This window comes from Lathyrus oleraceus, chromosome 7, assembly GCF_024323335.1.
Source record: "Lathyrus oleraceus cultivar Zhongwan6 chromosome 7, CAAS_Psat_ZW6_1.0, whole genome shotgun sequence".
In the NCBI taxonomy this organism is placed as follows: Eukaryota; Viridiplantae; Streptophyta; class Magnoliopsida; order Fabales; family Fabaceae; genus Lathyrus; species Lathyrus oleraceus.
The window spans coordinates 133,620,544-133,645,293 of record NC_066585.1 but is presented as its reverse complement, the minus strand read 5'-3'; the positions used below and the strand labels follow the sequence as shown (position 1 = coordinate 133,645,293).

The 24,750-nt window shown below is 32.9% G+C and overlaps 19 non-coding genes across 19 annotated transcripts; all 19 read right to left on the bottom strand.

Annotated features, from left to right (window-relative positions):
- Positions 1-2,600: 2,600 nt before the first annotated feature.
- Positions 2,601-2,673, bottom strand: TRNAA-UGC (transfer RNA alanine (anticodon UGC)). The gene has a single exon. It is a non-coding gene; the product is annotated as a tRNA-Ala (tRNA).
- Positions 2,674-3,769: 1,096 nt separating this feature from the next.
- TRNAA-UGC (transfer RNA alanine (anticodon UGC)) lies at positions 3,770-3,842 on the bottom strand. The gene has a single exon. It is a non-coding gene; the product is annotated as a tRNA-Ala (tRNA).
- A 1,096-nt stretch (positions 3,843-4,938) lies between these two features.
- Positions 4,939-5,011, bottom strand: TRNAA-UGC (transfer RNA alanine (anticodon UGC)). Its single transcript has one exon. It is a non-coding gene; the product is annotated as a tRNA-Ala (tRNA).
- Positions 5,012-6,106: 1,095 nt separating this feature from the next.
- TRNAA-UGC (transfer RNA alanine (anticodon UGC)) lies at positions 6,107-6,179 on the bottom strand. Its single transcript has one exon. It is a non-coding gene; the product is annotated as a tRNA-Ala (tRNA).
- Positions 6,180-8,444: 2,265 nt separating this feature from the next.
- Positions 8,445-8,517, bottom strand: TRNAA-UGC (transfer RNA alanine (anticodon UGC)). Its single transcript has one exon. It is a non-coding gene; the product is annotated as a tRNA-Ala (tRNA).
- A 1,094-nt stretch (positions 8,518-9,611) lies between these two features.
- Positions 9,612-9,684, bottom strand: TRNAA-UGC (transfer RNA alanine (anticodon UGC)). The gene has a single exon. It is a non-coding gene; the product is annotated as a tRNA-Ala (tRNA).
- Positions 9,685-10,781: 1,097 nt separating this feature from the next.
- Positions 10,782-10,854, bottom strand: TRNAA-UGC (transfer RNA alanine (anticodon UGC)). Its single transcript has one exon. It is a non-coding gene; the product is annotated as a tRNA-Ala (tRNA).
- An 863-nt stretch (positions 10,855-11,717) lies between these two features.
- TRNAA-UGC (transfer RNA alanine (anticodon UGC)) lies at positions 11,718-11,790 on the bottom strand. Its single transcript has one exon. It is a non-coding gene; the product is annotated as a tRNA-Ala (tRNA).
- Positions 11,791-12,886: 1,096 nt separating this feature from the next.
- Positions 12,887-12,959, bottom strand: TRNAA-UGC (transfer RNA alanine (anticodon UGC)). Its single transcript has one exon. It is a non-coding gene; the product is annotated as a tRNA-Ala (tRNA).
- A 1,096-nt stretch (positions 12,960-14,055) lies between these two features.
- Positions 14,056-14,128, bottom strand: TRNAA-UGC (transfer RNA alanine (anticodon UGC)). The gene has a single exon. It is a non-coding gene; the product is annotated as a tRNA-Ala (tRNA).
- Positions 14,129-15,223: 1,095 nt separating this feature from the next.
- On the bottom strand, positions 15,224-15,296 carry TRNAA-UGC (transfer RNA alanine (anticodon UGC)). The gene has a single exon. It is a non-coding gene; the product is annotated as a tRNA-Ala (tRNA).
- A 1,097-nt stretch (positions 15,297-16,393) lies between these two features.
- Positions 16,394-16,466, bottom strand: TRNAA-UGC (transfer RNA alanine (anticodon UGC)). Its single transcript has one exon. It is a non-coding gene; the product is annotated as a tRNA-Ala (tRNA).
- A 1,096-nt stretch (positions 16,467-17,562) lies between these two features.
- On the bottom strand, positions 17,563-17,635 carry TRNAA-UGC (transfer RNA alanine (anticodon UGC)). The gene has a single exon. It is a non-coding gene; the product is annotated as a tRNA-Ala (tRNA).
- Positions 17,636-18,731: 1,096 nt separating this feature from the next.
- TRNAA-UGC (transfer RNA alanine (anticodon UGC)) lies at positions 18,732-18,804 on the bottom strand. Its single transcript has one exon. It is a non-coding gene; the product is annotated as a tRNA-Ala (tRNA).
- Positions 18,805-19,899: 1,095 nt separating this feature from the next.
- Positions 19,900-19,972, bottom strand: TRNAA-UGC (transfer RNA alanine (anticodon UGC)). The gene has a single exon. It is a non-coding gene; the product is annotated as a tRNA-Ala (tRNA).
- A 1,096-nt stretch (positions 19,973-21,068) lies between these two features.
- Positions 21,069-21,141, bottom strand: TRNAA-UGC (transfer RNA alanine (anticodon UGC)). The gene has a single exon. It is a non-coding gene; the product is annotated as a tRNA-Ala (tRNA).
- Positions 21,142-22,004: 863 nt separating this feature from the next.
- Positions 22,005-22,077, bottom strand: TRNAA-UGC (transfer RNA alanine (anticodon UGC)). The gene has a single exon. It is a non-coding gene; the product is annotated as a tRNA-Ala (tRNA).
- Positions 22,078-23,173: 1,096 nt separating this feature from the next.
- TRNAA-UGC (transfer RNA alanine (anticodon UGC)) lies at positions 23,174-23,246 on the bottom strand. The gene has a single exon. It is a non-coding gene; the product is annotated as a tRNA-Ala (tRNA).
- Positions 23,247-24,341: 1,095 nt separating this feature from the next.
- TRNAA-UGC (transfer RNA alanine (anticodon UGC)) lies at positions 24,342-24,414 on the bottom strand. Its single transcript has one exon. It is a non-coding gene; the product is annotated as a tRNA-Ala (tRNA).
- Positions 24,415-24,750: the final 336 nt, after the last annotated feature.

Here is a 24,750-nt window from a genome sequence, read left to right as displayed (position 1 = left end):
TTTCGTGAAGAGTGATTGTGAGGTTGTGATTGTGAGAGAATGATTGTGGGAGAATGATTGTGAGAGAATGATCGTGAGAGAGTGATTTTTCTGCTGTTAGCTTTTTCTTTTTTCCGTTAGCTGAAAAAAAAATGATTGTGTAGAAGTTTCTCAAAATTGTGATTAGCCTTATGATTCTGTTAAGGATTAGTTTATATATTGAGCACTTAATCAAGTTTAATTATCATTAAGCAAAATGGATTAATCACCGATATGCTTATGTGCACTTTTGGATTTTTAACTCTTTTGATCTATGAAGCAAGTTCAGCAGAATTTTATCACCTGAAACAAGTCCAAAATATCATTTGGGAGCTGTTGGTGTAAGCTTTATTTGCAAATTCCCAATATTTTCCAATTTCACCATGTGATGGCTTATGTGTCCATTTTTCCAATTCATTTTCAAAACCAATTCTCAAACCACAAGGCCTAGGCAAGTTGTGAATATTCCAACAAATTTCAAATGCCATTTGTGAGGTGTTGCAAAAATCCCCACTCAAAAATTCCAATTATTTCACAAGTTGGACGATTTTGCCCCTGGTTCATTTAACAGTCCAGTTGAAATGTGACTTTTTGCATTGGCCATTTTTGGGAAAATCCAATGATGCACCCTCAAAGTACATGTCAAATGGAGTTTGTGCATATAAAGAACTTGCAATTTGGACAAAGTATGTGGTAGTTATGGCCTCCTGATTACGGGTCTTTTCTGAAATTCACTGAGCCATATCTTGCAAACCGTACATTGGATTTTCAAGTTCTTGGACTTTTTGGAAAGGTGAGAACAAGATCTACATCTGTCATGTTGAACAATTTTTCATTTGAAGCTTCCTTGGACTTCTGTTTTTGAGGTCAAAAACTTTCCACTTTTGGAAACTTCAGTTACCAGTCACCTGCTATTTTTGGCAGTTTTTGTCCTGACTTGATTTTCTTCATTCTTAAGCTTTGAGATGTCATTTAACACTTGTTCCAACATGAATGAAGTGTGTCTAACTCATTTCCACCTCCAAATTCACCAGATCATGTACAGTTGACCACAGTTGACTTTTCAACTGACAGATGAATTTGGCAATGCATTGATCAATTTAACCCCCAATCTCCAACTGAAATGACTCAAGGGTGACACCCTAGCCTCAATAATCACCATATAATCACAAAATGATCCTCATCTCCATCTCAAACACCATCTCCTGATTAAACCCTGGTTGGCCCAATACAACTGATTAGGGTTGACCAGTGGTCAAAACCCTAATCTCAAGGAATCTTCTTCAATCTCCTGATGACATCCAACCATGGTGATGATGATGTATCGATTCAATCAACATGAAGACCAATACCCTTGAGAATCATGAAACCCTAATTCACGGCCCAATCCTCAGATGGCCATGACCGGTCAGTAACCTAGGCTTGCACTTTTGACTTCCTCATCTTCTGATCAAGACTTGGGAGAATGGCTTGCATAATGTAACCACATGATATGCAACATGAACTGCCTAATGTCCTAAAATGCAATGCAAATATGTTAATGCTAGTCCCAAGAGAGGAGGGCAAATTTTGAGGTGTTACATCATGCAAAGAAGAAAGAACAAAAAAAACGTCAAATAAATCTAAATCTTTTTTTTTTTATAAATAAAATTACTTTTAGATACTTTTAGAAAGAATAAAAAAACGTCATATAATCACCTTTAGGTGATATTGTCAATATTATGGATTAACAATCTAAATTTAGAACAAATTGATTGAGAAAAATTAGCACCCAATGAACATAAGCATTTAAAATGATTTTATATGGAAAATACCACAATTAAAAAAAGAATGGAAAAATGATACATAGTGATTCTACATCTTTCAATTATTGTGTGTGAGAAATACTCCTTTTTTACCTGACACGTATATAATTGTGAAACAGATATATGAAAAAAGAGATTAAAGATGTAGAAGCATACCTTAAAACCTCAAGTGATGAAAAAAAGGAAAACATGTTCCGAGGCGGTAAAAAATTGAAGATATTATAACACATGAAAAACGGATCAAAAGTCATTACAGAATATGAGAGCTGCAAAGCAACAACATCCTAAATAGATCAACAGCGGCTTAAAAGCCCCAAATAAACAGTTTTTGAGCCACAAGAGGCACATCAATCGCAATCGTTGTACTATTTTCATTAGCTAGCAAACAAGAAAGACGAATGTCGACTAGGGAAGTGTTGGGGGGAAGTAGCTAATGTTGCCACTAATAACGACTCATGAATCTAGTTATTGGAGGTAGTGGCCGCAGGAAATTGACTTCTAGGAAGCTATAGTGACTTATGTATGGTGCACTGTGCAACACTCCTCGAAAAGCAAGTCTAGTTCAATTGGTTCATTAGTATTGGCTCAGGTCAGGTCACATCATGCTTTCACTTGTTAATAAAATATTTTTGTTCTCATTTATTACATCTCCCTCTTGTTTGTTTTGGATTTTATTACGAGATTCTCTCTCTCTCACTAACGTGAAAATTCTAAAATAGGAATTATAAAAATCTAAGTCATTCCTATACACACATCACTGATTAACAATACTTTAATTGGAGATGCAGGGGATCGAACCCTGTACCTCTCGCATGCAAAGCGAGCGCTCTACCATTTGAGCTACATCCCCATATGTAAAATTATTCTTGAATTTTTAAACTCAACAATACAAAATTATTTCATCAAAACTAATGGTAAATAAGTTGCATGTTTGCTACAAAACATTTATTCATGCAAAGAAGAAAGAACAAAAAAAACGTCAAATAAATCTAAATCTTTTTTTTTTATAAATAAAATTACTTTTAGATACTTGTGTTAGCCCTTCAAAAGTCATATAATCACCTTTAGGTGATACTGTCAATATTATGGATTAACAATCTAAATTTAGAACAAATTGATTGAGAAAAATTAGCATCCAATGAACATAAGCATTTAAAATGATTTTATATGGAAAATACCACAATTAAAAAAAGAATGGAAAAATGATACATAGTGATTCTACATCTTTCAATTATTGTGTGTGAGAAATACTCCTTTTTTACCTGACACGTATATAATTGTGAAACAGATATATGAAAAAAGAGATTAAAGATGTAGAAGCATACCTTAAAACCTCAAGTGATGAAAAAAAGGAAAACATGTTCCGAGGCGGTAAAAAATTGAAGATATTATAACACATGAAAAACGGATCAAAAGTCATTACAGAATATGAGAGCTGCAAAGCAACAACATCCTAAGGAGATCAACAGCGGCTTAAAAGCCCCAAATAAACAGTTTTTGAGCCACAAGAGGCACATCAATCGCAATCGTTGTACTATTTTCATTAGCTAGCAAACAAGAAAGACGAAGGTCGACTAGGGAAGTGTTGGGGGGAAGTAGCTAATGTTGCCACTAATAACGACTCATGAATCTAGTTATTGGAGGTAGTGGCCGCAGGAAATTGACTTCTAGGAAGCTATAGTGACTTATGTATGGTGCACTGTGCAACACTCCTCGAAAAGCAAGTCTAGTTCAATTGGTTCATTAGTATTGGCTCAGGTCAGGTCACATCATGCTTTCACTTGTTAATAAAATATTTTTGTTCTCATTTATTACATCTCCCTCTTGTTTGTTTTGGATTTTATTACGAGATTCTCTCTCTCTCACTAACGTGAAAATTCTAAAATAGGAATTATAAAAATCTAAGTCATTCCTATACACACATCACTGATTAACAATACTTTAATTGGAGATGCAGGGGATCGAACCCTGTACCTCTCGCATGCAAAGCGAGCGCTCTACCATTTGAGCTACATCCCCATATGTTAAATTATTCTTGAATTTTTAAACTCAACAATACAATATTATTTCATCAAAACTAATGGTAAATAAGTTGCATGTTTGCTACAAAACATTTATTCATGCAAAGAAGAAAGAACAAAAAAAACGTCAAATAAATCTAAATCTTTTTTTTTTATAAATAAAATTACTTTTAGATACTTGTGTTAGCCCTTCAAAAGTCATATAATCACCTTTAGGTGATACTGTCAATATTATGGATTAACAATCTAAATTTAGAACAAATTGATTGAGAAAAATTAGCACCCAATGAACATAAGCATTTAAAATGATTTTATATGGAAAATACCACAATTAAAAAAAGAATGGAAAAATGATACATAGTGATTCTACATCTTTCAATTATTGTGTGTGAGAAATACTCCTTTTTTACCTGACACGTATATAATTGTGAAACAGATATATGAAAAAAGAGATTAAAGATGTAGAAGCATACCTTAAAACCTCAAGTGATGAAAAAAAGGAAAACATATTCCGAGGCGGTAAAAAATTGAAGATATTATAACACATGAAAAACGGATCAAAAGTCATTACAGAATATGAGAGCTGCAAAGCAACAACATCCTAAGGAGATCAACAGCGGCTTAAAAGCCCCAAATAAACAGTTTTTGAGCCACAAGAGGCACATCAATCGCAATGGTTGTACTATTTTCATTAGCTAGCAAACAAGAAAGACGAAGGTCGACTAGGGAAGTGTTGGGGGGAAGTAGCTAATGTTGCCACTAATAACGACTCATGAATCTAGTTATTGGAGGTAGTGGCCGCAGGAAATTGACTTCTAGGAAGCTATAGTGACTTATGTATGGTGCACTGTGCAACACTCCTCGAAAAGCAAGTCTAGTTCAATTGGTTCATTAGTATTGGCTCAGGTCAGGTCACATCATTCTTTCACTTGTTAATAAAATATTTTTGTTCTCATTTATTACATCTCCCTCTTGTTTGATTTGGATTTTATTACGAGATTCTCTCTCTCTCACTAACGTGAAAATTCTAAAATAGGAATTATAAAAATCTAAGTCATTCCTATACACACATCACTGATTAACAATACTTTAATTGGAGATGCAGGGGATCGAACCCTGTACCTCTCGCATGCAAAGCGAGCGCTCTACCATTTCAGCTACATCCCCATATATACAATTATTCTTGAATTTTTAAACTCAACAATACAATATTATTTCATCAAAACTAATGATAAATAAGTTGCATGTTTGCTACAAAACATTTATTCATGCAAAGAAGAAAGAACAAAAAAAACGTCAAATAAATCTAAATCTTTTTTTTTATAAATAAAATTACTTTTAGATACTTGTGTTAGCCCTTCAAAAGTCATATAATCACCTTTAGGTGATACTGTCAATATTATGGATTAACAATCTAAATTTAGAACAAATTGATTGAGAAAAATTAGCACCCAATGAACATAAGCATTTAAAATGATTTTATATGGAAAATACCACAATTAAAAAAAGAATGGAAAAATGATACATAGTGATTCTACATCTTTCAATTATTGTGTGTGAGAAATACTCCTTTTTTACCTGACACGTATATAATTGTGAAACAGATATATGAAAAAAGAGATTAAAGATGTAGAAGCATACCTTAAAACCTCAAGTGATGAAAAAAAGGAAAACATGTTCCGAGGCGGTAAAAAATTGAAGATATTATAACACATGAAAAACGGATCAAAAGTCATTACAGAATATGAGAGCTGCAAAGCAACAACATCCTAAGGAGATCAACAGCGGCTTAAAAGCCCCAAATAAACAGTTTTTGAGCCACAAGAGGCACATCAATCGCAATCGTTGTACTATTTTCATTAGCTAGCAAACAAGAAAGACGAAGGTCGACTAGGGAAGTGTTGGGGGGAAGTAGCTAATGTTGCCACTAATAACGACTCATGAATCTAGTTATTGGAGGTAGTGGCCGCAGGAAATTGACTTCTAGGAAGCTATAGTGACTTATGTATGGTGCACTGTGCAACACTCCTCGAAAAGCAAGTCTAGTTCAATTGGTTCATTAGTATTGGCTCAGGTCAGGTCACATCATGCTTTCACTTGTTAATAAAATATTTTTGTTCTCATTTATTACATCTCCCTCTTGTTTGTTTTGGATTTTATTACGAGATTCTCTCTCTCTCACTAACGTGAAAATTCTAAAATAGGAATTATAAAAATCTAAGTCATACCTATACAAACATCACTGATTAACAATACTTTAATTGGAGATGCAGGGGATCGAACCCTGTACCTCTCGCATGCAAAGCGAGCGCTATACCATTTGAGCTACATCCCCATATGTTAAATTATTCTTGAATTTTTAAACTCAACAATACAATATTATTTCATCAAAACTAATGATAATAAGTTGCATGTTTGCTACAAAACATTTATTCATGCAAAGAAGAAAGAACAAAAAAAACGTCAAATAAATCTAAATCTTTTTTTTTATAAATAAAATTACTTTTAGATACTTGTGTTAGCCCTTCAAAAGTCATATAATCACCTTTAGGTGATACTGTCAATATTATGGATTAACAATCTAAATTTAGAACAAATTGATTGAGAAAAATTAGCACCCAATGAACATAAGCATTTAAAATGATTTTATATGGAAAATACCACAATTAAAAAAAGAATGGAAAAATGATACATAGTGATTCTACATCTTTCAATTATTGTGTGTGAGAAATACTCCTTTTTTACCTGACACGTATATAATTGTGAAACAGATATATGAAAAAAGAGATTAAAGATGTAGAAGCATACCTTAAAACCTCAAGTGATGAAAAAAAGGAAAACATGTTCCGAGGCGGTAAAAAATTGAAGATATTATAACACATGAAAAACGGATCAAAAGTCATTACAGAATATGAGAGCTGCAAAGCAACAACATCCTAAGGAGATCAACAGCGGCTTAAAAGCCCCAAATAAACAGTTTTTGAGCCACAAGAGGCACATCAATCGCAATCGTTGTACTATTTTCATTAGCTAGCAAACAAGAAAGACGAAGGTCGACTAGGGAAGTGTTAGGGGGAAGTAGCTAATGTTGCCACTAATAACGACTCATGAATCTAGTTATTGGAGGTAGTGGCCGCAGGAAATTGACTTCTAGGAAGCTATAGTGACTTATGTATGGTGCACTGTGCAACACTCCTCGAAAAGCAAGTCTAGTTCAATTGGTTCATTAGTATTGGCTCAGGTCAGGTCACATCATGCTTTCACTTGTTAATAAAATATTTTTGTTCTCATTTATTACATCTCCCTCTTGTTTGTTTTGGATTTTATTACGACATTCTCTCTCTCTCACTAACGTGAAAATTCTAAAATAGGAATTATAAAAATCTAAGTCATTCCTATACACACATCACTGATTAACAATACTTTAATTGGAGATGCAGGGGACCGAACCCTGTACCTCTCGCATGCAAAGCGAGCGCTTTACCATTTGAGCTACATCCCCATATGTAAAATTATTCTTGAATTTTTAAACTCAACAATACAATATTATTTCATCAAAACTAATGGTAAATAAGTTGCATGTTTGCTACAAAACATTTATTCATGCAAAGAAGAAAGAACAAAAAAAACGACAAATAAATCTAAATCTTTTTTTTTTTTATAAATAAAATTACTTTTAGATACTTGTGTTAGCCCTTCAAAAGTCATATAATCACCTTTAGGTGATACTGTCAATATTATGGATTAACAATCTAAATTTAGAACAAATTGATTGAGAAAAATTAGCACCCAATGAACATAAGCATTTAAAATGATTTTATATGGAAAATACCACAATTAAAAAAAGAATGGAAAAATGATACATAGTGATTCTACATCTTTCAATTATTGTGTGTGAGAAATACTCCTTTTTTACCTGACACGTATATAATTGTGAAACAGATATATGAAAAAAGAGATTAAAGATGTAGAAGCATACCTTAAAACCTCAAGTGATGAAAAAAAGGAAAACATGTTCCGAGGCGGTAAAAAATTGAAGATATTATAACACATGAAAAACGGATCAAAAGTCATTACAGAATATGAGAGCTGCAAAGCAACAACATCCTAAGGAGATCAACAGCGGCTTAAAAGCCCCAAATAAACAGTTTTTGAGCCACAAGAGGCACATCAATCGCAATGGTTGTACTATTTTCATTAGCTAGCAAACAAGAAAGACGAAGGTCGACTAGGGAAGTGTTGGGGGGAAGTAGCTAATGTTGCCACTAATAACGACTCATGAATCTAGTTATTGGAGGTAGTGGCCGCAGGAAATTGACTTCTAGGAAGCTATAGTGACTTATGTATGGTGCACTGTGCAACACTCCTCGAAAAGCAAGTCTAGTTCAATTGGTTCATTAGTATTGGCTCAGGTCAGGTCACATCATGCTTTCACTTGTTAATAAAATATTTTTGTTCTCATTTATTACATCTCCCTCTTGTTTGTTTTGGATTTTATTACGAGATTCTCTCTCTCTCACTAACGTGAAAATTCTAAAATAGGAATTATAAAAATCTAAGTCATTCCTATACAAACATCACTGATTAACAATACTTTAATTGGAGATGCAGGGGATCGAACCCTGTACCTCTCGCATGCAAAGCGAGCGCTCTACCATTTGAGCTACATCCCCATATGTTAAATTATTCTTGAATTTTTAAACTCAACAATACAATATTATTTCATCAAAACTAATGATAATAAGTTGCATGTTTGCTACAAAACATTTATTCATGCAAAGAAGAAAGAACAAAAAAAACGTCAAATAAATCTAAATCTTTTTTTTTATAAATAAAATTACTTTTAGATACTTGTGTTAGCCCTTCAAAAGTCATATAATCACCTTTAGGTGATACTGTCAATATTATGGATTAACAATCTAAATTTAGAACAAATTGATTGAGAAAAATTAGCACCCAATGAACATAAGCATTTAAAATGATTTTATATGGAAAATACCACAATTAAAAAAAGAATGGAAAAATGATACATAGTGATTCTACATCTTTCAATTATTGTGTGTGAGAAATACTCCTTTTTTACCTGACACGTATATAATTGTGAAACAGATATATGAAAAAAGAGATTAAAGATGTAGAAGCATACCTTAAAACCTCAAGTGATGAAAAAAAGGAAAACATGTTCCGAGGCGGTAAAAAATTGAAGATATTATAACACATGAAAAACGGATCAAAAGTCATTACAGAATATGAGAGCTGCAAAGCAACAACATCCTAAGGAGATCAACAGCGGCTTAAAAGCCCCAAATAAACAGTTTTTGAGCCACAAGAGGCACATCAATCGCAATCGTTGTACTATTTTCATTAGCTAGCAAACAAGAAAGACGAAGGTCGACTAGGGAAGTGTTAGGGGGAAGTAGCTAATGTTGCCACTAATAACGACTCATGAATCTAGTTATTGGAGGTAGTGGCCGCAGGAAATTGACTTCTAGGAAGCTATAGTGACTTATGTATGGTGCACTGTGCAACACTCCTCGAAAAGCAAGTCTAGTTCAATTGGTTCATTAGTATTGGCTCAGGTCAGGTCACATCATGCTTTCACTTGTTAATAAAATATTTTTGTTCTCATTTATTACATCTCCCTCTTGTTTGTTTTGGATTTTATTACGACATTCTCTCTCTCTCACTAACGTGAAAATTCTAAAATAGGAATTATAAAAATCTAAGTCATTCCTATACACACATCACTGATTAACAATACTTTAATTGGAGATGCAGGGGATCGAACCCTGTACCTCTCGCATGCAAAGCGAGCGCTTTACCATTTGAGCTACATCCCCATATGTAAAATTATTCTTGAATTTTTAAACTCAACAATACAATATTATTTCATCAAAACTAATGGTAAATAAGTTGCATGTTTGCTACAAAACATTTATTCATGCAAAGAAGAAAGAACAAAAAAAACGTCAAATAAATCTAAATCTTTTTTTTTTTATAAATAAAATTACTTTTAGATACTTGTGTTAGCCCTTCAAAAGTCATATAATCACCTTTAGGTGATACTGTCAATATTATGGATTAACAATCTAAATTTAGAACAAATTGATTGAGAAAAATTAGCACCCAATGAACATAAGCATTTAAAATGATTTTATATGGAAAATACCACAATTAAAAAAAGAATGGAAAAATGATACATAGTGATTCTACATCTTTCAATTATTGTGTGTGAGAAATACTCCTTTTTTACCTGACACGTATATAATTGTGAAACAGATATATGAAAAAAGAGATTAAAGATGTAGAAGCATACCTTAAAACCTCAAGTGATGAAAAAAAGGAAAACATGTTCCGAGGCGGTAAAAAATTGAAGATATTATAACACATGAAAAACGGATCAAAAGTCATTACAGAATATGAGAGCTGCAAAGCAACAACATCCTAAGGAGATCAACAGCGGCTTAAAAGCCCCAAATAAACAGTTTTTGAGCCACAAGAGGCACATCAATCGCAATCGTTGTACTATTTTCATTAGCTAGCAAACAAGAAAGACGAAGGTCGACTAGGGAAGTGTTGGGGGGAAGTAGCTAATGTTGCCACTAATAACGACTCATGAATCTAGTTATTGGAGGTAGTGGCCGCAGGAAATTGACTTCTAGGAAGCTATAGTGACTTATGTATGGTGCACTGTGCAACACTCCTCGAAAAGCAAGTCTAGTTCAATTGGTTCATTAGTATTGGCTCAGGTCAGGTCACATCATGCTTTCACTTGTTAATAAAATATTTTTGTTCTCATTTATTACATCTCCCTCTTGTTTGTTTTGGATTTTATTACGATATTCTCTCTCTCTCACTAACGTGAAAATTCTAAAATAGGAATTATAAAAATCTAAGTCATTCCTATACACACATCACTGATTAACAATACTTTAATTGGAGATGCAGGGGATCGAACCCTGTACCTCTCGCATGCAAAGCGAGCGCTCTACCATTTGAGCTACATCCCCATATGTAAAATTATTCTTGAATTTTTAAACTCAACAATACAATATTATTTCATCAAAACTAATGGTAAATAAGTTGCATGTTTGCTACAAAACATTTATTCATGCAAAGAAGAAAGAACAAAAAAAACGTCAAATAAATCTAAATCTTTTTTTTTTTATAAATAAAATTACTTTTAGATACTTGTGTTAGCCCTTCAAAAGTCATATAATCACCTTTAGGTGATACTGTCAATATTATGGATTAACAATCTAAATTTAGAACAAATTGATTGAGAAAAATTAGCACCCAATGAACATAAGCATTTAAAATGATTTTATATGGAAAATACCACAATTAAAAAAAGAATGGAAAAATGATACATAGTGATTCTACATCTTTCAATTATTGTGTGTGAGAAATACTCCTTTTTTACCTGACACGTATATAATTGTGAAACAGATATATGAAAAAAGAGATTAAAGATGTAGAAGCATACCTTAAAACCTCAAGTGATGAAAAAAAGGAAAACATGTTCCGAGGCGGTAAAAAATTGAAGATATTATAACACATGAAAAACGGATCAACAGCGGCTTAAAAGCCCCAAATAAACAGTTTTTGAGCCACAAGAGGCACATCAATCGCAATCGTTGTACTATTTTCATTAGCTAGCAAACAAGAAAGACGAAGGTCGACTAGGGAAGTGTTGGGGGGAAGTAGCTAATGTTGCCACTAATAACGACTCATGAATCTAGTTATTGGAGGTAGTGGCCGCAGGAAATTGACTTCTAGGAAGCTATAGTGACTTATGTATGGTGCACTGTGCAACACTCCTCGAAAAGCAAGTCTAGTTCAATCACACATCACTGATTAACAATACTTTAATTGGAGATGCAGGGGATCGAACCCTGTACCTCTCGCATGCAAAGCGAGCGCTTTACCATTTGAGCTACATCCCCATATGTAAAATTATTCTTGAATTTTTAAACTCAACAATACAATATTATTTCATCAAAACTAATGGTAAATAAGTTGCATGTTTGCTACAAAACATTTATTCATGCAAAGAAGAAAGAACAAAAAAAACGTCAAATAAATCTAAATCTTTTTTTTTTATAAATAAAATTACTTTTAGATACTTGTGTTAGCCCTTCAAAAGTCATATAATCACCTTTAGGTGATACTGTCAATATTATGGATTAACAATCTAAATTTAGAACAAATTGATTGAGAAAAATTAGCACCCAATGAACATAAGCATTTAAAATGATTTTATATGGAAAATACCACAATTAAAAAAAGAATGGAAAAATGATACATAGTGATTCTACATCTTTCAATTATTGTGTGTGAGAAATACTCCTTTTTTACCTGACACGTATATAATTGTGAAACAGATATATGAAAAAAGAGATTAAAGATGTAGAAGCATACCTTAAAACCTCAAGTGATGAAAAAAAGGAAAACATGTTCCGAGGCGGTAAAAAATTGAAGATATTATAACACATGAAAAACGGATCAAAAGTCATTACAGAATATGAGAGCTGCAAAGCAACAACATCCTAAGGAGATCAACAGCGGCTTAAAAGCCCCAAATAAACAGTTTTTGAGCCACAAGAGGCACATCAATCGCAATGGTTGTACTATTTTCATTAGCTAGCAAACAAGAAAGACGAAGGTCGACTAGGGAAGTGTTGGGGGGAAGTAGCTAATGTTGCCACTAATAACGACTCATGAATCTAGTTATTGGAGGTAGTGGCCGCAGGAAATTGACTTCTAGGAAGCTATAGTGACTTATGTATGGTGCACTGTGCAACACTCCTCGAAAAGCAAGTCTAGTTCAATTGGTTCATTAGTATTGGCTCAGGTCAGGTCACATCATGCTTTCACTTGTTAATAAAATATTTTTGTTCTCATTTATTACATCTCCCTCTTGTTTGTTTTGGATTTTATTACGACATTCTCTCTCTCTCACTAACGTGAAAATTCTAAAATAGGAATTATAAAAATCTAAGTCATTCCTATACACACATCACTGATTAACAATACTTTAATTGGAGATGCAGGGGACCGAACCCTGTACCTCTCGCATGCAAAGCGAGCGCTCTACCATTTGAGCTACATCCCCATATGTAAAGTTATTCTTGAATTTTTAAACTCAACAATACAAAATTATTTCATCAAAACTAATGGTAAATAAGTTGCATGTTTGCTACAAAACATTTATTCATGCAAAGAAGAAAGAACAAAAAAAACGTCAAATAAATCTAAATCTTTTTTTTTTATAAATAAAATTACTTTTAGATACTTGTGTTAGCCCTTCAAAAGTCATATAATCACCTTTAGGTGATACTGTCAATATTATGGATTAACAATCTAAATTTAGAACAAATTGATTGAGAAAAATTAGCACCCAATGAACATAAGCATTTAAAATGATTTTATATGGAAAATACCACAATTAAAAAAAGAATGGAAAAATGATACATAGTGATTCTACATCTTTCAATTATTGTGTGTGAGAAATACTCCTTTTTTACCTGACACGTATATAATTGTGAAACAGATATATGAAAAAAGAGATTAAAGATGTAGAAGCATACCTTAAAACCTCAAGTGATGAAAAAAAGGAAAACATGTTCCGAGGCGGTAAAAAATTGAAGATATTATAACACATGAAAAACGGATCAAAAGTCATTACAGAATATGAGAGCTGCAAAGCAACAACATCCTAAGGAGATCAACAGCGGCTTAAAAGCCCCAAATAAACAGTTTTTGAGCCACAAGAGGCACATCAATCGCAATCGTTGTACTATTTTCATTAGCTAGCAAACAAGAAAGACGAAGGTCGACTAGGGAAGTGTTGGGGGGAAGTAGCTAATGTTGCCACTAATAACGACTCATGAATCTAGTTATTGGAGGTAGTGGCCGCAGGAAATTGACTTCTAGGAAGCTATAGTGACTTATGTATGGTGCACTGTGCAACACTCCTCGAAAAGCAAGTCTAGTTCAATTGGTTCATTAGTATTGGCTCAGGTCAGGTCACATCATGCTTTCACTTGTTAATAAAATATTTTTGTTCTCATTTATTACATCTCCCTCTTGTTTGTTTTGGATTTTATTACGAGATTCTCTCTCTCTCACTAACGTGAAAATTCTAAAATAGGAATTATAAAAATCTAAGTCATTCCTATACACACATCACTGATTAACAATACTTTAATTGGAGATGCAGGGGATCGAACCCTGTACCTCTCGCATGCAAAGCGAGCGCTCTACCATTTGAGCTACATCCCCATATGTAAATTATTCTTGAATTTTTAAACTCAACAATACAATATTATTTCATCAAAACTAATGGTAAATAAGTTGCATGTTTGCTACAAAACATTTATTCATGCAAAGAAGAAAGAACAAAAAAAACGTCAAATAAATCTAAATCTTTTTTTTTTATAAATAAAATTACTTTTAGATACTTGTGTTAGCCCTTCAAAAGTCATATAATCACCTTTAGGTGATACTGTCAATATTATGGATTAACAATCTAAATTTAGAACAAATTGATTGAGAAAAATTAGCACCCAATGAACATAAGCATTTAAAATGATTTTATATGGAAAATACCACAATTAAAAAAAGAATGGAAAAATGATACATAGTGATTCTACATCTTTCAATTATTGTGTGTGAGAAATACTCCTTTTTTACCTGACACGTATATAATTGTGAAACAGATATATGAAAAAAGAGATTAAAGATGTAGAAGCATACCTTAAAACCTCAAGTGATGAAAAAAAGGAAAACATGTTCCGAGGCGGTAAAAAATTGAAGATATTATAACACATGAAAAACGGATCAAAAGTCATTACAGAATATGAGAGCTGCAAAGCAACAACATCCTAAGGAGATCAACAGCGGCTTAAAAGCCCCAAATAAACAGTTTTTGAGCCACAAGAGGCACATCAATCGCAATGGTTGTACTATTTTCATTAGCTAGCAAACAAGAAAGACGAAGGTCGACTAGGGAAGTGTTGGGGGGAAGTAGCTAATGTTGCCACTAATAACGACTCATGAATCTAGTTATTGGAGGTAGTGGCCGCAGGAAATTGACTTCTAGGAAGCTATAGTGACTTATGTATGGTGCACTGTGCAACACTCCTCGAAAAGCAAGTCTAGTTCAATTGGTTCATTAGTATTGGCTCAGGTCAGGTCACATCATGCTTTCACTTGTTAATAAAATATTTTTGTTCTCATTTATTACATCTCCCTCTTGTTTGTTTTGGATTTTATTACGAGATTCTCTCTCTCTCACTAACGTGAAAATTCTAAAATAGGAATTATAAAAATCTAAGTCATTCCTATACACACATCACTGATTAACAATACTTTAATTGGAGATGCAGGGGATCGAACCCTGTACCTCTCGCATGCAAAGCGAGCGCTCTACCATTTGAGCTACATCCCCATATGTAAAATTATTCTTGAATTTTTAAACTCAACAATACAATATTATTTCATCAAAACTAATGGTAAATAAGTTGCATGTTTGCTACAAAACATTTATTCATGCAAAGAAGAAAGAACAAAAAAAACGTCAAATAAATCTAAATCTTTTTTTTTTTATAAATAAAATTACTTTTAGATACTTGTGTTAGCCCTTCAAAAGTCATATAATCACCTTTAGGTGATACTGTCAATATTATGGATTAACAATCTAAATTTAGAACAAATTGATTGAGAAAAATTAGCACCCAATGAACATAAGCATTTAAAATGATTTTATATGGAAAATACCACAATTAAAAAAAGAATGGAAAAATGATACATAGTGATTCTACATCTTTCAATTATTGTGTGTGAGAAATACTCCTTTTTTACCTGACACGTATATAATTGTGAAACAGATATATGAAAAAAGAGATTAAAGATGTAGAAGCATACCTTAAAACCTCAAGTGATGAAAAAAAGGAAAACATGTTCCGAGGCGGTAAAAAATTGAAGATATTATAACACATGAAAAACGGATCAAAAGTCATTACAGAATATGAGAGCTGCAAAGCAACAACATCCTAAGGAGATCAACAGCGGCTTAAAAGCCCCAAATAAACAGTTTTTGAGCCACAAGAGGCACATCAATCGCAATCGTTGTACTATTTTCATTAGCTAGCAAACAAGAAAGACGAAGGTCGACTAGGGAAGTGTTGGGGGGAAGTAGCTAATGTTGCCACTAATAACGACTCATGAATCTAGTTATTGGAGGTAGTGGCCGCAGGAAATTGACTTCTAGGAAGCTATAGTGACTTATGTATGGTGCACTGTGCAACACTCCTCGAAAAGCAAGTCTAGTTCAATTGGTTCATTAGTATTGGCTCAGGTCAGGTCACATCATGCTTTCACTTGTTAATAAAATATTTTTGTTCTCATTTATTACATCTCCCTCTTGTTTGTTTTGGATTTTATTACGAGATTCTCTCTCTCTCACTAACGTGAAAATTCTAAAATAGGAATTATAAAAATCTAAGTCATTCCTATACACACATCACTGATTAACAATACTTTAATTGGAGATGCAGGGGATCGAACCCTGTACCTCTCGCATGCAAAGCGAGCGCTCTACCATTTGAGCTACATCCCCATATGTTAAATTATTCTTGAATTTTTAAACTCAACAATACAATATTATTTCATCAAAACTAATGGTAAATAAGTTGCATGTTTGCTACAAAACATTTATTCATGCAAAGAAGAAAGAACAAAAAAAACGTCAAATAAATCTAAATCTTTTTTTTTTATAAATAAAATTACTTTTAGATACTTGTGTTAGCCCTTCAAAAGTCATATAATCACCTTTAGGTGATACTGTCAATATTATGGATTAACAATCTAAATTTAGAACAAATTGATTGAGAAAAATTAGCACCCAATGAACATAAGCATTTAAAATGATTTTATATGGAAAATACCACAATTAAAAAAAGAATGGAAAAATGATACATAGTGATTCTACATCTTTCAATTATTGTGTGTGAGAAATACTCCTTTTTTACCTGACACGTATATAATTGTGAAACAGATATATGAAAAAAGAGATTAAAGATGTAGAAGCATACCTTAAAACCTCAAGTGATGAAAAAAAGGAAAACATGTTCCGAGGCGGTAAAAAATTGAAGATATTATAACACATGAAAAACGGATCAAAAGTCATTACAGAATATGAGAGCTGCAAAGCAACAACATCCTAAGGAGATCAACAGCGGCTTAAAAGCCCCAAATAAACAGTTTTTGAGCCACAAGAGGCACATCAATCGCAATCGTTGTACTATTTTCATTAGCTAGCAAACAAGAAAGACGAAGGTCGACTAGGGAAGTGTTGGGGGGAAGTAGCTAATGTTGCCACTAATAACGACTCATGAATCTAGTTATTGGAGGTAGTGGCCGCAGGAAATTGACTTCTAGGAAGCTATAGTGACTTATGTATGGTGCACTGTGCAACACTCCTCGAAAAGCAAGTCTAGTTCAATTGGTTCATTAGTATTGGCTCAGGTCAGGTCACATCATGCTTTCACTTGTTAATAAAATATTTTTGTTCTCATTTATTACATCTCCCTCTTGTTTGTTTTGGATTTTATTACGAGATTCTCTCTCTCTCACTAACGTGAAAATTCTAAAATAGGAATTATAAAAATCTAAGTCATTCCTATACACACATCACTGATTAACAATACTTTAATTGGAGATGCAGGGGATCGAACCCTGTACCTCTCGCATGCAAAGCGAGCGCTCTACCATTTGAGCTACATCCCCATATGTAAAATTATTCTTGAATTTTTAAACTCAACAATACAATATTATTTCATCAAAACTAATGGTAAATAAGTTGCATGTTTGCTACAAAACATTTATTCATGCAAAGAAGAAAGAACAAAAAAAACGTCAAATAAATCTAAATCTTTTTTTTTTATAAATAAAATTACTTTTAGATACTTGTGTTAGCCCTTCAAAAGTCATATAATCACCTTTAGGTGATACTGTCAATATTATGGATTAACAATCTAAATTTAGAACAAATTGATTGAGAAAAATTAGCACCCAATGAACATAAGCATTTAAAATGATTTTATATGGAAAATACCACAATTAAAAAAAGAATGGAAAAATGATACATAGTGATTCTACATCTTTCAATTATTGTGTGTGAGAAATACTCCTTTTTTACCTGACACGTATATAATTGTGAAACAGATATATGAAAAAAGAGATTAAAGATGTAGAAGCATACCTTAAAACCTCAAGTGATGAAAAAAAGGAAAACATGTTCCGAGGCGGTAAAAAATTGAAGATATTATAACACATGAAAAACGGATCAAAAGTCATTACAGAATATGAGAGCTGCAAAGCAACAACATCCTAAGGAGATCAACAGCGGCTTAAAAGCCCCAAATAAACAGTTTTTGAGCCACAAGAGGCACATCAATCGCAATGGTTGTACTATTTTCATTAGCTAGCAAACAAGAAAGACGAAGGTCGACTAGGGAAGTGTTGGGGGGAAGTAGCTAATGTTGCCACTAATAACGACTCATGAATCTAGTTATTGGAGGTAGTGGCCGCAGGAAATTGACTTCTAGGAAGCTATAGTGACTTATGTATGGTGCACTGTGCAACACTCCTCGAAAAGCAAGTCTAGTTCAATTGGTTCATTAGTATTGGCTCAGGTCAGGTCACATCATGCTTTCACTTGTTAATAAAATATTTTTGTTCTCATTTATTACATCTCCCTCTTGTTTGTTTTGGATTTTATTACGAGATTCTCTCTCTCTCACTAACGTGAAAATTCTAAAATAGGAATTATAAAAATCTAAGTCATTCCTATACACACATCACTGATTAACAATACTTTAATTGGAGATGCAGGGGATCGAACCCTGTACCTCTCGCATGCAAAGCGAGCGCTCTACCATTTGAGCTACATCCCCATATGTAAATTATTCTTGAATTTTTAAACTCAACAATACAATATTATTTCATCAAAACTAATGGTAAATAAGTTGCATGTTTGCTACAAAACATTTATTCATGCAAAGAAGAAAGAACAAAAAAAACGTCAAATAAATCTAAATCTTTTTTTTTTATAAATAAAATTACTTTTAGATACTTGTGTTAGCCCTTCAAAAGTCATATAATCACCTTTAGGTGATACTGTCAATATTATGGATTAACAATCTAAATTTAGAACAAATTGATTGAGAAAAATTAGCACCCAATGAACATAAGCATTTAAAATGATTTTATATGGAAAATACCACAATTAAAAAAAGAATGGAAAAATGATACATAGTGATTCTACATCTTTCAATTATTGTGTGTGAGAAATACTCCTTTTTTACCTGACACGTATATAATTGTGAAACAGATATATGAAAAAAGAGATTAAAGATGTAGAAGCATACCTTAAAACCTCAAGTGATGAAAAAAAGGAAAACATGTTCCGAGGCGGTAAAAAATTGAAGATATTATAACACATGAAAAACGGATCAAAAGTCATTACAGAATATGAGAGCTGCAAAGCAACAACATCCTAAGGAGATCAACAGCGGCTTAAAAGCCCCAAATAAACAGTTTTTGAGCCACAAGAGGCACATCAATCGCAATCGTTGTACTATTTTCATTAGCTAGCAAACAAGAAAGACGAAGGTCGACTAGGGAAGTGTTGGGGGGAAGTAGCTAATGTTGCCACTAATAACGACTCATGAATCTAGTTATTGGAGGTAGTGGCCGCAGGAAATTGACTTCTAGGAAGCTATAGTGACTTATGTATGGTGCACTGTGCAACACTCCTCGAAAAGCAAGTCTAGTTCAATTGGTTCATTAGTATTGGCTCAGGTCAGGTCACATCATGCTTTCACTTGTTAATAAAATATTTTTGTTCTCATTTATTACATCTCCCTCTTGTTTGTTTTGGATTTTATTACGAGATTCTCTCTCTCTCACTAACGTGAAAATTCTAAAATAGGAATTATAAAAATCTAAGTCATTCCTATACACACATCACTGATTAACAATACTTTAATTGGAGATGCAGGGGATCGAACCCTGTACCTCTCGCATGCAAAGCGAGCGCTCTACCATTTGAGCTACATCCCCATATGTAAATTATTCTTGAATTTTTAAACTCAACAATACAATATTATTTCATCAAAACTAATGGTAAATAAGTTGCATGTTTGCTACAAAACATTTATTCATGCAAAGAAGAAAGAACAAAAAAAACGTCAAATAAATCTAAATCTTTTTTTTTTTATAAATAAAATTACTTTTAGATACTTGTGTTAGCCCTTCAAAAGTCATATAATCACCTTTAGGTGATACTGTCAATATTATGGATTAACAATCTAAATTTAGAACAAATTGATTGAGAAAAATTAGCACCCAATGAACATAAGCATTTAAAATGATTTTATATGGAAAATACCACAATTAAAAAAAGAATGGAAAAATGATACATAGTGATTCTACATCTTTCAATTATTGTGTGTGAGAAATACTCCTTTTTTACCTGACACGTATATAATTGTGAAACAGATATATGAAAAAAGAGATTAAAGATGTAGAAGCATACCTTAAAACCTCAAGTGATGAAAAAAAGGAAAACATGTTCCGAGGCGGTAAAAAATTGAAGATATTATAACACATGAAAAACGGATCAAAAGTCATTACAGAATATGAGAGCTGCAAAGCAACAACATCCTAAGGAGATCAACAGCGGCTTAAAAGCCCCAAATAAACAGTTTTTGAGCCACAAGAGGCACATCAATCGCAATCGTTGTACTATTTTCATTAGCTAGCAAACAAGAAAGACGAAGGTCGACTAGGGAAGTGTTGGGGGGAAGTAGCTAATGTTGCCACTAATAACGACTCATGAATCTAGTTATTGGAGGTAGTGGCCGCAGGAAATTGACTTCTAGGAAGCTATAGTGACTTATGTATGGTGCACTGTGCAACACTCCTCGAAAAGCAAGTCTAGTTCAATTGGTTCATTAGTATTGGCTCAGGTCAGGTCACATCATGCTTTCACTTGTTAATAAAATATTTTTGTTCTCATTTATTACATCTCCCTCTTGTTTGTTTTGGATTTTATTACGAGATTCTCTCTCTCTCACTAACGTGAAAATTCTAAAATAGGAATTATAAAAATCTAAGTCATTCCTATACACACATCACTGATTAACAATACTTTAATTGGAGATGCAGGGGATCGAACCCTGTACCTCTCGCATGCAAAGCGAGCGCTCTACCATTTGAGCTACATCCCCATATGTAAAATTATTCTTGAATTTTTAAACTCAACAATACAATATTATTTCATCAAAACTAATGGTAAATAAGTTGCATGTTTGCTACAAAACATTTATTCATGCAAAGAAGAAAGAACAAAAAAAACGTCAAATAAATCTAAATCTTTTTTTTTTTATAAATAAAATTACTTTTAGATACTTGTGTTAGCCCTTCAAAAGTCATATAATCACCTTTAGGTGATACTGTCAATATTATGGATTAACAATCTAAATTTAGAACAAATTGATTGAGAAAAATTAGCACCCAATGAACATAAGCATTTAAAATGATTTTATATGGAAAATACCACAATTAAAAAAAGAATGGAAAAATGATACATAGTGATTCTACATCTTTCAATTATTGTGTGTGAGAAATACTCCTTTTTTACCTGACACGTATATAATTGTGAAACAGATATATGAAAAAAGAGATTAAAGATGTAGAAGCATACCTTAAAACCTCAAGTGATGAAAAAAAGGAAAACATGTTCCGAGGCGGTAAAAAATTGAAGATATTATAACACATGAAAAACGGATCAACAGCGGCTTAAAAGCCCCAAATAAACAGTTTTTGAGCCACAAGAGGCACATCAATCGCAATCGTTGTACTATTTTCATTAGCTAGCAAACAAGAAAGACGAAGGTCGACTAGGGAAGTGTTGGGGGGAAGTAGCTAATGTTGCCACTAATAACGACTCATGAATCTAGTTATTGGAGGTAGTGGCCGCAGGAAATTGACTTCTAGGAAGCTATAGTGACTTATGTATGGTGCACTGTGCAACACTCCTCGAAAAGCAAGTCTAGTTCAATCACACATCACTGATTAACAATACTTTAATTGGAGATGCAGGGGATCGAACCCTGTACCTCTCGCATGCAAAGCGAGCGCTCTACCATTTGAGCTACATCCCCATATGTAAAATTATTCTTGAATTTTTAAACTCAACAATACAATATTATTTCATCAAAACTAATGGTAAATAAGTTGCATGTTTGCTACAAAACATTTATTCATGCAAAGAAGAAAGAACAAAAAAAACGTCAAATAAATCTAAATCTTTTTTTTTTATAAATAAAATTACTTTTAGATACTTGTGTTAGCCCTTCAAAAGTCATATAATCACCTTTAGGTGATACTGTCAATATTATGGATTAACAATCTAAATTTAGAACAAATTGATTGAGAAAAATTAGCACCCAATGAACATAAGCATTTAAAATGATTTTATATGGAAAATACCACAATTAAAAAAAGAATGGAAAAATGATACATAGTGATTCTACATCTTTCAATTATTGTGTGTGAGAAATACTCCTTTTTTACCTGACACGTATATAATTGTGAAACAGATATATGAAAAAAGAGATTAAAGATGTAGAAGCATACCTTAAAACCTCAAGTGATGAAAAAAAGGAAAACATGTTCCGAGGCGGTAAAAAATTGAAGATATTATAACACATGAAAAACGGATCAAAAGTCATTACAGAATATGAGAGCTGCAAAGCAACAACATCCTAAGGAGATCAACAGCGGCTTAAAAGCCCCAAATAAACAGTTTTTGAGCCACAAGAGGCACATCAATCGCAATGGTTGTACTATTTTCATTAGCTAGCAAACAAGAAAGACGAAGGTCGACTAGGGAAGTGTTGGGGGGAAGTAGCTAATGTTGCCACTAATAACGACTCATGAATCTAGTTATTGGAGGTAGTGGCCGCAGGAAATTGACTTCTAGGAAGCTATAGTGACTTATGTATGGTGCACTGTGCAACACTCCTCGAAAAGCAAGTCTAGTTCAATTGGTTCATTAGTATTGGCTCAGGTCAGGTCACATCATGCTTTCACTTGTTAATAAAATATTTTTGTTCTCATTTATTACATCTCCCTCTTGTTTGTTTTGGATTTTATTACGAGATTCTCTCTCTCTCACTAACGTGAAAATTCTAAAATAGGAATTATAAAAATCTAAGTCATTCCTATACACACATCACTGATTAACAATACTTTAATTGGAGATGCAGGGGATCGAACCCTGTACCTCTCGCATGCAAAGCGAGCGCTCTACCATTTGAGCTACATCCCCATATGTAAATTATTCTTGAATTTTTAAACTCAACAATACAATATTATTTCATCAAAACTAATGGTAAATAAGTTGCATGTTTGCTACAAAACATTTATTCATGCAAAGAAGAAAGAACAAAAAAAACGTCAAATAAATCTAAATCTTTTTTTTTTATAAATAAAATTACTTTTAGATACTTGTGTTAGCCCTTCAAAAGTCATATAATCACCTTTAGGTGATACTGTCAATATTATGGATTAACAATCTAAATTTAGAACAAATTGATTGAGAAAAATTAGCACCCAATGAACATAAGCATTTAAAATGATTTTATATGGAAAATACCACAATTAAAAAAAGAATGGAAAAATGATACATAGTGATTCTACATCTTTCAATTATTGTGTGTGAGAAATACTCCTTTTTTACCTGACACGTATATAATTGTGAAACAGATATATGAAAAAAGAGATTAAAGATGTAGAAGCATACCTTAAAACCTCAAGTGATGAAAAAAAGGAAAACATGTTCCGAGGCGGTAAAAAATTGAAGATATTATAACACATGAAAAACGGATCAAAAGTCATTACAGAATATGAGAGCTGCAAAGCAACAACATCCTAAGGAGATCAACAGCGGCTTAAAAGCCCCAAATAAACAGTTTTTGAGCCACAAGAGGCACATCAATCGCAATCGTTGTACTATTTTCATTAGCTAGCAAACAAGAAAGACGAAGGTCGACTAGGGAAGTGTTGGGGGGAAGTAGCTAATGTTGCCACTAATAACGACTCATGAATCTAGTTATTGGAGGTAGTGGCCGCAGGAAATTGACTTCTAGGAAGCTATAGTGACTTATGTATGGTGCACTGTGCAACACTCCTCGAAAAGCAAGTCTAGTTCAATTGGTTCATTAGTATTGGCTCAGGTCAGGTCACATCATGCTTTCACTTGTTAATAAAATATTTTTGTTCTCATTTATTACATCTCCCTCTTGTTTGTTTTGGATTTTATTACGAGATTCTCTCTCTCTCACTAACGTGAAAATTCTAAAATAGGAATTATAAAAATCTAAGTCATTCCTATACACACATCACTGATTAACAATACTTTAATTGGAGATGCAGGGGATCGAACCCTGTACCTCTCGCATGCAAAGCGAGCGCTCTACCATTTGAGCTACATCCCCATATGTAAATTATTCTTGAATTTTTAAACTCAACAATACAATATTATTTCATCAAAACTAATGGTAAATAAGTTGCATGTTTGCTACAAAACATTTATTCATGCAAAGAAGAAAGAACAAAAAAAACGTCAAATAAATCTAAATCTTTTTTTTTTATAAATAAAATTACTTTTAGATACTTGTGTTAGCCCTTCAAAAGTCATATAATCACCTTTAGGTGATACTGTCAATATTATGGATTAACAATCTAAATTTAGAACAAATTGATTGAGAAAAATTAGCACCCAATGAACATAAGCATTTAAAATGATTTTATATGGAAAATACCACAATTAA